Consider the following 10,893-nt stretch of genomic DNA (forward strand, 5'->3'; position numbering starts at 1 on the left):
CTTGATCTTTTCTACAGTCAGTTGCACTATTTTTAGCCTCAAAAGTTTTCTTTTCCCAACATCATCCTAACATAAAGGGGATCTACACTTTCTATCATACAAAGCTTCAAAAGGAGCCATCCCAATGCTAGGTTGGTAACTATTATTATAAGTGAACTCTGCTAAAGGTAAGTAATCATCCCAACTACCTTTTAAATCGATCGCACATGCTCGAAGCATATCTTTCAGAATCTGATTTGTTCTCTTTGTTTGCTCATCCGTTTGAGGGTGAAAGGTTGTTCTCAATTTCAAATTTGTCCCCATAATTTGCTGCAAGCTTATCCAAAACTTAAAGACAATTCTAGAATCTCTATCTGACATAATACTCACTGGAACTCCATTCAATCAGACAATTTCATCCATGTACAATTGTGCTAGTTTATCAAGTGGAGTAGTCGACTTGATAGATAGAAAATGAGCTGATTTAGTGAGTTTATCAATAACTACCCACACTGCATTATTCTCTTTCGATGACCTAGGCAATCCCATCACAAAATCCACAGAGATGTGCTCCCAGTTCCATTCCGGTATCTCTAAAGGTTGTAATAACCCTGATGGTCTTTGGTGTGCAGTTTTAACTTGCTGACACACTAGACATTGGGACACAAACTGAGCTATTTCATGTTTCATGTTATTCCACCAAAAATTTTCTTTCAAATCTTTATACATCTTAGTGCCTCCAAGATGTATAGTAAATTAAGACTCATGTGCTTCCTTCAAGATCTCTCATTTTAGCTCAAAATCATTTGGTACACACAACCTATTCCTAAAACGTAATATGCCATCCTCATGAAGTTTAAACTCTGGCCGCAAACCATTCTTTAATGAACTAAAAGTCATCAACCATTTGATCCATAAATTCAAGAAATAAAAGTTTTTCTTCTTTGTCCTTATCCCAATAAGTCTAAGACTTAAATATATTTCTATACAAAACCTCAAAATGAATCATTGAATATTTGTCTTATGATTATCGTTAGAAAATATTTCTCTTCAAGTTATGACATAAGCACTTCTTAAAAGAATGTCAATCAATGATAAAGCCTAAAAAACATAAAAGGAACACTAAATATTTTTACCCAAAATCTGTTAGTCCTTATTTATTAAAGATTCATGACTTTCTCCATTAACAATAGTATAAAAATTCAGAACTTAAAACAAATCAAGCTCCTACTGTGCACTCTGATATTTTCTTTCGATAAAATTATAACAAATTAACTTTTATAACTTTGTTTTGTAACAAGAAAAGCATGTGTCAAAAAAATTCCTGTAATCTGCTTCACACCATGTGTTCATAACCATAATAACCTTGAATAATAATATCAATAAATCATTTAGTCACCAAAAAGATATCACATAATACTTTAATTTTCTCTTCTTTTCTACCAACAATATGAAATTTTCTATCAATTAACCATTATAAAATATATGAAATCAACGCAATAGATCATATCCATAAATTTACACCATGTAAATTCAAACATAAATCTTTGGTTACCTATGTTGTCTCCAATTTCGAATATTGTTCATTCAATTTAATAGACCAATTATCATATAACAATTGATTCTTCATAATCCCCACAAACATTATAATATCTCAAATATATTTTTACTAACTATATTGCTATCATCTCCAAGTCAAATTCAAAACCTATGCATCATAATCCATAAGTAAAACTTGTGGAATTTAAACAATAAAAACTCCAAGTACTTGAATTTGTGCCCAAAATATAGTTATAAACAACAACCAAATGCATCACATTATTTTGGAAGTTCTTTCAAACTTCTCTAAAATCGAATACTTGCTCAGCATCACCAAGTACACAACATCATCACTTGTAAGATTTCAACTAATCTTTTACCCTTGTAAGATTTCAAACAATCATTCTTAGCCAAAACATATATATTTTTTATAAATTGATTACTCTTTCAAAACTAATTTCCTTACTAAATCATCTAGATAACCACAATTTTAATTTTTATCCACAAATTTAATTCCTTGCTAAGTACACAACTTTGTACCATAATAGGCAATGTTCTCCATAAATATAAAATTCAAAGGAATCCAATAGTATACTTTAATTAGAAACTATAACCACAAATTAATCACTTTAGCCATTAAAAAAAAATTAGTACACCCCAAATAGGAATTTAATGATCAAACTTCAAATTAATTATACAAACGTCCAACTTGCATAATCAAACCTTAAATACTTTCTCAATAAAAATGCAGAATCAAATCAAGTGAATATCTTTTTTTACGAATATAAAACTATTTACCACAATTATATTATTTTGGACTAAATCCATCAAAATAAATTCTCAAACACTATAATTCATAAATAATTACTTCAAAATTTCAACATATCATTTCATTCCAACTCTAATATTCTATACTTTTAATTCAAACAATGTACACTCCTATTTTAGTCTTAATCCATGATCAAGGATTCACTTAACACTTATCAAATAATTTTAAAACCTAATTAAGTCGAAGGTCTTTTCCTCTAACCCATAGGATTTCCAATGATCAAATCATTCTCTTGAATAATCCTTTAACTCATAAAATATGTCTCATTATAAGTTGCATCGAAAATCTCTTCAACTTATAAAATCGAACGATATCAAAGTAATTACACTTTCTCTTAACTATAAGATCTAAAAGCAATATGTAGATATCAGCAAAAATAGTTACACCAAAAATTCATTGAATCATTGATTCCTCAAAATTCATTGAAACTTTAACTACTCCAAAATTTACCAAATCATTTACTTATAATAACCACTATACTCTATGGATCAAAGTTATATCCTTAAAAAATCATCACATTATCCAAATGTCATCATCTAAGTTCTTAAAAATCTTCACATAATATATAAATCATAACCATGCTCATAGAACATCTATTTCAATCCAAGAATCATAAGCTACTTTTTTTGAAAATCATTATCAATCTAATTATCATAATTTAACTTCTTGAAAATCTCCAAAGATCATAATCATAGTTCTTAGAAAATTTTCAATATCATACTATAAGCTCTTTAACATCTCACAAAGTTTAAAGATCATAACTTGAACTCTTAGAAAATCTTCAAGAAACATAACTTAGGCTTTTAAAGAAAATCTCACCATAGTCTAACTTTTAAAAATTCTTCAAAGATCATAAACTCTGATATCACTTTTTATCACGCCTCTAGACTAAGATGCAACACGATCATATTACCTTGAAGTAAATACCAAAGTAATACGAAGCCTTTTTTCTTAATCATTTTAAAATTTTTCAATAAACTGATATAGTCTGTCAAGTAAAATTCATATCTTTAATCCAACTAATGATATATCTTTATATATCTAAATACAAACCATATAAAATACAAAACCATCTCATAAGGTCTCATTAGCCAACATTTTCTCCGATGACTAAGTAATCTTTCCCATTTGATCTTCTAGCTTTTCATAAAACTAAGCAAACTTATTATTTACTCATCTGTAAAGAAAAAGTAAAAGGAAAATGAGCAAATCATAGCTCAGCAAGTATAGGCTTACACACCTTATCAGATCAAGCATTATTTTCATACGTATTGTATAGATCATTCAAAACATTCATCAAATCATAATGTCAAAACATTTCAAGATCATCGTTTTGTCAAATATTTCATAAATTCATAAATCAATGTCAAAATATATCACTTCATAAATCATTACAAAATATGCTATCATTCAAATATCATAATCAAACCAAATCATGGATCAATCATTAAAATCATCATCATCATAAAGCATCATTATCAATCGTTTATCATTAGCTATGATCACTGTTATAACCTGTGACATTGGCCATATTGACAATTTCATTCTCATGATCATTGCTAACTATTATAACCCACTAGCCAAGGCCTTATATTAACTATTATAACTCATTAGCAGGGCCGTATGATCATGTCTATGTTAACTACTATAACCCATTAACCAGGGTCGTAGAACTAGTTTTGGTATCGATGATCTTACTTCCCAAGGATGTAAAAACGTAGCCATCATAAAATCATTTTTTAAACATAAATCATTTTCTTATTTCATTCATAAGCATGATCTATCATTTATATAGAGAAACATAAAATAATTATATACTTGATCCTATTTTCATGCATCGAAAATAATGAAATAAAATATTCGTTTATTTAGAAACATACATATATACATAGTTTCGAAAACAAACAAAGTGTGTGAGATTCTACTTACCTCTTTTCAATCTACCACTTAGTTTTTTTCCAAAATAATTAATGGCCTATTCAAGATCATTTCAACACATCAGAATTTAATCAACCCTTTTTGAGACCATTTATACAAAAAATCAACTAAGTTACACAAGGGTTAACTTAAGTTACTAATTCTGGCAGCCTGTACTACTTTCACTTAAATGACCATATCTCAAGATATCCAATTCAGAATTAAAATATTTTTAATGCGTTAGAAACTAGACTCGATAAGCTTTCTAACCATGTATGGCGCATCTCATGATTCCTTGTGAATTAATTATAACAATTTTTGAAATCTACGTCATATGCTACTGCCAGACATCCTGTGTACCTTCTCATAAAAATTACATATTTATTCATAGGAAACTCCAAATTCAATTCTGCTTATTTCATTGGAAAGTAGACTCAATAAGCTTTCCAAATATATATGGCTTAACCTGTAAGTCCTTGTATAAAAATTAAGAAGAATTTCATAATTTCTCTGTACTACTGCTACTAGGCAGCCTGCATATCTTTAGGTAAAAATTAGATAACTCTTAATAGAAAACTCAAATTCAACTCCCATTTCTTTCATTAGAAAGTAGATTCAATATACTTTCCAATGATGTGTAACAATCATAGCAGTATTTAATCCTTTAATACAGAATATAACCTTAATCTATTATTGCAAACACAGGGTTTATATCGAGATTTATACGAAACAAAAATTTTCCTTTCTATTCCTATCAAATTTATGTTTCAGTAATAAATTCACATTACCAACTTTCTCAACACTTAATTTGACCCTAATTAAAGCCTAAATCATCTGCCTGAAGAGGGATAATGGAAACCTTAAAATTTTAGGGTTTCTTGATTATAATTTACACCTTAAGATTTAACAATCAATATTCCAAAATTAAAAAAGATTATTTACTTACCTCCAACAGACAATTCTCCTTGTAGATTTGTTCTTTCACTTTACTGGGAATCCTTTAATTTATCTTTTTCGTATAAGAAACAGAGAGAAAATAAGTTTGTATTTTTCTTTCAATTAGTCATCAATTGAAAACTGAATAAGTTAACCCTATTAATAAAAGTCGGGTTATTTATTAATAGTCTTCTACTTTTTTCAGTCTTTATTAAAGAGTCCCTCTACTTATAAAAATACTTGAAATAGTCTTTTTTTTTTTTTTTTAGGGATATTACATTATGTTTGTTAGTATTCTAAATATTTAGCTAAAATTTAAGTAAATCTTTTTATTGTAAAGTTGGCTAAATTTCAAGTGGAGCACTTTTTACACATTAAGAGAAATAAAATTAAAGGTTACGTTATCATTTGTCATCCAACACCTTTATTTTTTTTAATAATTTTCATATATATTATGATACATCGACCCATTAAGTAATAAAAAGACTAATTTAATAATTTTACAATATATATGAAATATTAGTTGACTTATTTGTTTTATTTTTGTATATATATAATTTAACATTATTAACTAAATTAATTTCTGATCTTAATTGTAAGATTATATAAATAAACATATTTTACACATCTTCATACTTCAAATTTTTTATCATGCAGCAATGAGTTTAATTGTAAGTCTTCTTTTCTTTATGAATTGAATAATTGGTTGGACATGCATGATTGGCATGTAGTGTGTTATTAATAGGAGTGTAACAAATTAAAAAATCAAATTTAATATTATTTAGAGTTCACACTTTTATATGTATATATCATAGATGATACGTATATTTATATAAATGATACATGTATTTATCTATAATAAACGCACTCATAAAGTACAAATAATTATTAAACAGATGCTTTCATGATCAGAGTACAAATTAATAATCATATACTTAAAGAATATAAACAAATAATGAAAAATAAACTATAACATTATTGATTCAAAGAATATAATAATTGGTTATAAAACTAACAAAGCTTTGATTATTCAACAAACATACATAATTAATCATGTGATTAAAATATTTTTCGCTATCAAAATACAAAAATATTCTAGAGCATTCTTAATTGAAAAAAATAAATTTATATTATTCAAAGGAAAATTATAAAATATATTAATAGTAGAGTTTTTAAATTTCACAATTTAAATCAGTAGCGTAACACACACCTTTTAAGCTTCAGAGTATATTAAAAAAGGCCAATTACAAAAAATAAATGAGTGATATTAAAAAAACAAAAACCTAATTGAAAAAATAAGTGAGTAATGTGTTAATTTTTTAACCCATTTGTAGAATTTAAAAAAAAAAAAACTCAACTAACATTATATCAGATAATTTTTCTTCTTCAAGATTAATGTTTCTTAACAATATTGACTATGGTTTCATAAAAATATATTAAGTACAAAATATTTAATATTAAAAATAAAAAAAAGATTGACTAAAATTAACTTGGATGTAATATAGAATCAATCTATAGAAGAAAATAAAATTTAAGTTTAGTAACAATTCACATGTATGAGAGATTATATTCATAAAGCAAAGATTTATTTAGGCATTGTAACGTTAAGACGTAATTGCATAGAGTGATTAGAAATATTACAGTAAAATAAATCAACCATTGTAATCATTAAACATATAAATATATATTTATAATTAAAAAAAAATCTAACATACAAAATTACCACAACACATATATTACTTTTTCTCAATAATTTTTTTGATAATTTAATTAATAATTTTGTATGAACTTTAATTTTAATTTATCTAAATTAAATAAATAAAAAATATAAATATATTTAAGGACTCATGATATGTACTATTAAAGAAGATAAAGAGTAAATTAAGTTGTACATTGAAAAAGAAAAATTATATGTTTTACTTAAGATAAAATTAAACGTTTTTAGGGCATAAATATGATATAATAATTTAGATTAAAATAATGACTAATTGAGCAACAAAGGAAAGATTTTATTTATGTTTTGTTTAATATCACGGACTCATAATATCCAATAACTCATAGGATGAGAAAAGTGTTTTATATGAATTTAATTGAATTATTACTTGTGAAATTAAACAAAAAATAATCATACAAAAAAAAAGAAAAGAGTAAATTTGGGTTAATTTTCGACAACACATCCACCATATCCCACAAATAAATTTTTAATGAAGTTTAATTTGATATAAATTCTATTTAGTAAAATTTTAATTGATTTAAATGTAAATAACTAATGAATAAAAAGCTATATATTTAATGACAAATAATCTTTATTAAATAAATAAATGCTAAAAATTTAAAGGTAAATTTGTTATTTTTTAAAATTCATAAGGATGTTTATGCAATTCACTTTTAACACTTTTGGATTAATTCAAATAATTATCTAATAAATGCTATATATTTAATGAAAAATAATCTTTAATACATAAATAAAAAATGCTAGAAATTTAAAAGGGATTGATAGTATGCCATAGTTGTAGGATGAGAAATGTGTTTATATGAATTTAATTGAATTATTACTTATGAGATTGAACAAAAAAAAATCCTACAAAAAAAAGAGAGTAAATTTAGGTTAATTTTCGACAACACATCCACTATATCCCACAAATAAATTTTTAATGTAGTTAATTTGATATAAATTCTATTAGTAAATTTTTAATTGATTTAAATTTAAATAACTAACGAATAAAAAATATATTTAATGACAAATAATCTTTATTAAATAAATAAATAAATGCTATAAAATTCAAACGTAAATTTGTTATTTTTTAAAATTCATAAGAATATTTATGTTATTCACTTTTAACACTTTTGGATTAATTTAAATAATTAACTAATAAATGCCATATATTTAATAGAAAATAATCTTTAATACATAAATAAAAATTACTAAAAATTTAAAGGTAAATTTCTTGTTTCTTAAAATTTATAAGGGTATTTATATTATTCACTTTTAATAGTTTTAGAGTTTACAGTTTTATATATAGATGATATTATTATTATTAGTTACCCACGTCTTAACTCTCTAAAAAAATAAAGTAATTTTTAATTTTTTTTTCTAAATTTCCTTTCAAAATAATATATTTTATTTGCTCACTTATTTTTAAAATGAAATTAGAAAAAATCTAAATAAACAATTTTCAATTGGCTTGATTTGGCACGGGTCAAGTGACCCCACTAGCTTAAATAAAGGCTTAGAGTTATAAGATACAGCAAAAATTTGGAGACAAGGTAGGTGGACACCGAAACTCATTCGGGTTGCAGCCACTTGCAGTGGAAGCGGAATAGCTGGTCTCCAGCTTGTGCCGGTTGGAGAGTCCTTAAGAGAGATTCCTATAACAGCTAAAGCTTTTCTAAATGCATCTGATTTTTCATACTCTTTGTTCTCTCTTGCCTTAAGTCTTTCCTCAATTTTTTTCCAGATTTGATGTTCTGTAAACTTCGCCAGCTTCTGTGCCATTTCTCTTGACTGCTGCAGTGCCTGCAAGTTTAACTGGGAACCAAATATAGACCAAAAGCATATAACAACATAAGGGAGTTGCTTCGATAACTTCCAGGTTAAAAGGCAAATTGATTGAACAGCGAGGTTTGTAGATTATGATAAAGAAAATCAGATCATATCTCAAAAAATAACTTGATATAAACAAAAAATTCTAACTGTAAGTCTGAAACATGTAATAGAGAGCAATACGTGGCATCAAGTCTTCACCTCGGAGTAACTTGTGGGCATCACCCCCAGGACACTTGGAACATTCCGAATTATCTTTTCTAGAGCAGCCATCAATTCTATAGTCTGCTTCTTCCCCTGAAAGGATATCAGTTATAAAAGAAACGAAGATCACAAAATAACCCCACTTGTACTTTTAGTGACCAAAAATGACCCTAATGCAGAAGCAATCAACATATGAAAAAAAAAATTCACTATGGATTCATCAACAATGGAGGCTTCCATCCGTCCTTGGAATGGGGTTCGGGTTGAAAACGAGTGATTAATGATTCCATATGTTCATAACCATGCTTTACTTATGGTCAAACAACAAAGCAGCCTTTTGAAGTTAAATAAAAAAGGCTAATCAATCATTTTAAAACCTGATACCTTACGAGTATGTAGCAGATTATTGATGGTCTTCAGTGAGTCAGATAATTCTGCCAAAACAACTGGACTGTGGAGATCATCAGACATGGAAACCAAAGAGTCATCATGGAACTTGTTGATGACATTCAAAGTGTCTATGCTTTCACCATGAAACATATTATATCAAAGAAGCTGAACTAATTCCCAGTTTTATTTCTACGTGATGCCTATTGTTGCAAATCATTCAACATCAGTTTTACGTTGATGCCTGTTTGAATTCTGAAATTTATGTGCGTCCAATCGTAAAACCTATATCAGAAACTCAAAGACTGCAATAAAACCACGGTGGAAAGGAATGTGATTGACAAGGTCTATTGGTCCAACAATTTGTACACCCTAATATTTGTGGACTTGAACGCACCCACACAACACATCGAGTGAGGGAGAGACACCTGATGGATGTAGAAAATACATTCTGAAGCACTTTCAAGTAGGACATCAGAATAGTTGATTGGAGATCGATAGTAGTTCCTCATTAAGAAAAACCTCAAAGCCAGTGGATGGCAAATATCTTTAACCTGAGAAGCAGTAAAAAGGTTAGCAACGTATGAATCCTAGAAAAGTTATTGACTACTCAAATTAAAATAATAAGTGTTAAAAGAGATCACAGCAAACCTGCCAAATGTGAAGAAGTTTCCCGGCGATTTGGACATTTTCTCAGAGTCAACAATGACAAAGCTATTGTGTATCCAGTAGCTTATATTACTCTGTTTACATGCTGAATAACTTTGAACAATTTCATTTTCGTGGTGAGGTTACACGAGGACCATACCTCCACCAAGTAGATCAAAAGAGTAACCCAAATAAGCAGCACGTAGGGCACTGCACTCAATATCCCATGCAGGTCTTCCAGGCCCCCATGGACTCTCCTAAAAGGCTCCCTTTCTTTTGTGGACTGCAAAAATATTCAAAATATATTTTAAGGAAACAATACGCCGTCACGTTGAAAAACAATAACAAAGCCAACTTGCTTGCTAGCAACCATATGTAGAAAATGTAGGCTAAATTGAATCAGAAGTCGATTGCAATTCTTAAACATGTACTACCAAAAAAATTTAATAATGAGCTTTAAGGATGTTTCTACTTTGCAAAACTGAAACTTAAAAGAAAAACAAGAAAAAATTAATATTTATGTAATATTTACTTATTTAGTACCTCAATGGCATCAAACTTTTTTAACAGTACCATTTGGGAAAACATGAGCTGCTTGATCCATCCCACTCTTTAACAACTTCAGCTGAGGCTCAATCGCCTAAAGTTAACAATTCATGCAGGCCTGGTTGCATGCAAATAACAAACTAAAACTACAATCACAGTCTATTAAGAGTAGTTAGGCACATTAGTGATACTCAAACATATTTTCTACTTGCGATGATAGTATATTGTGCATGCCTGACACAGATATATATGCCATATCGCATAAAGCTTGCCTCCATATTGCAAAATTGGAGGGATTTTTCTTCCTTGAGTCCACAGGCTTCCCAGTTCGATTGTCTTCTATTTCTGCCCAGATAATGGCCAT

The 10,893-nt window shown here is 27.9% G+C and overlaps 1 pseudogene; it reads right to left on the reverse strand.

The window, feature by feature from the left end:
• Window positions 1-384: 384 nt before the first annotated feature.
• Window positions 385-10,893, reverse strand: LOC111279428 (cysteine--tRNA ligase, chloroplastic/mitochondrial-like; annotated as a pseudogene).

This window comes from Durio zibethinus, chromosome 27 (assembly GCF_047325235.1).
Source record: "Durio zibethinus cultivar Kanyao isolate XHJ-2024 chromosome 27, ASM4732523v1, whole genome shotgun sequence".
NCBI classification, from domain to species: domain Eukaryota; kingdom Viridiplantae; phylum Streptophyta; class Magnoliopsida; order Malvales; family Malvaceae; genus Durio; species Durio zibethinus.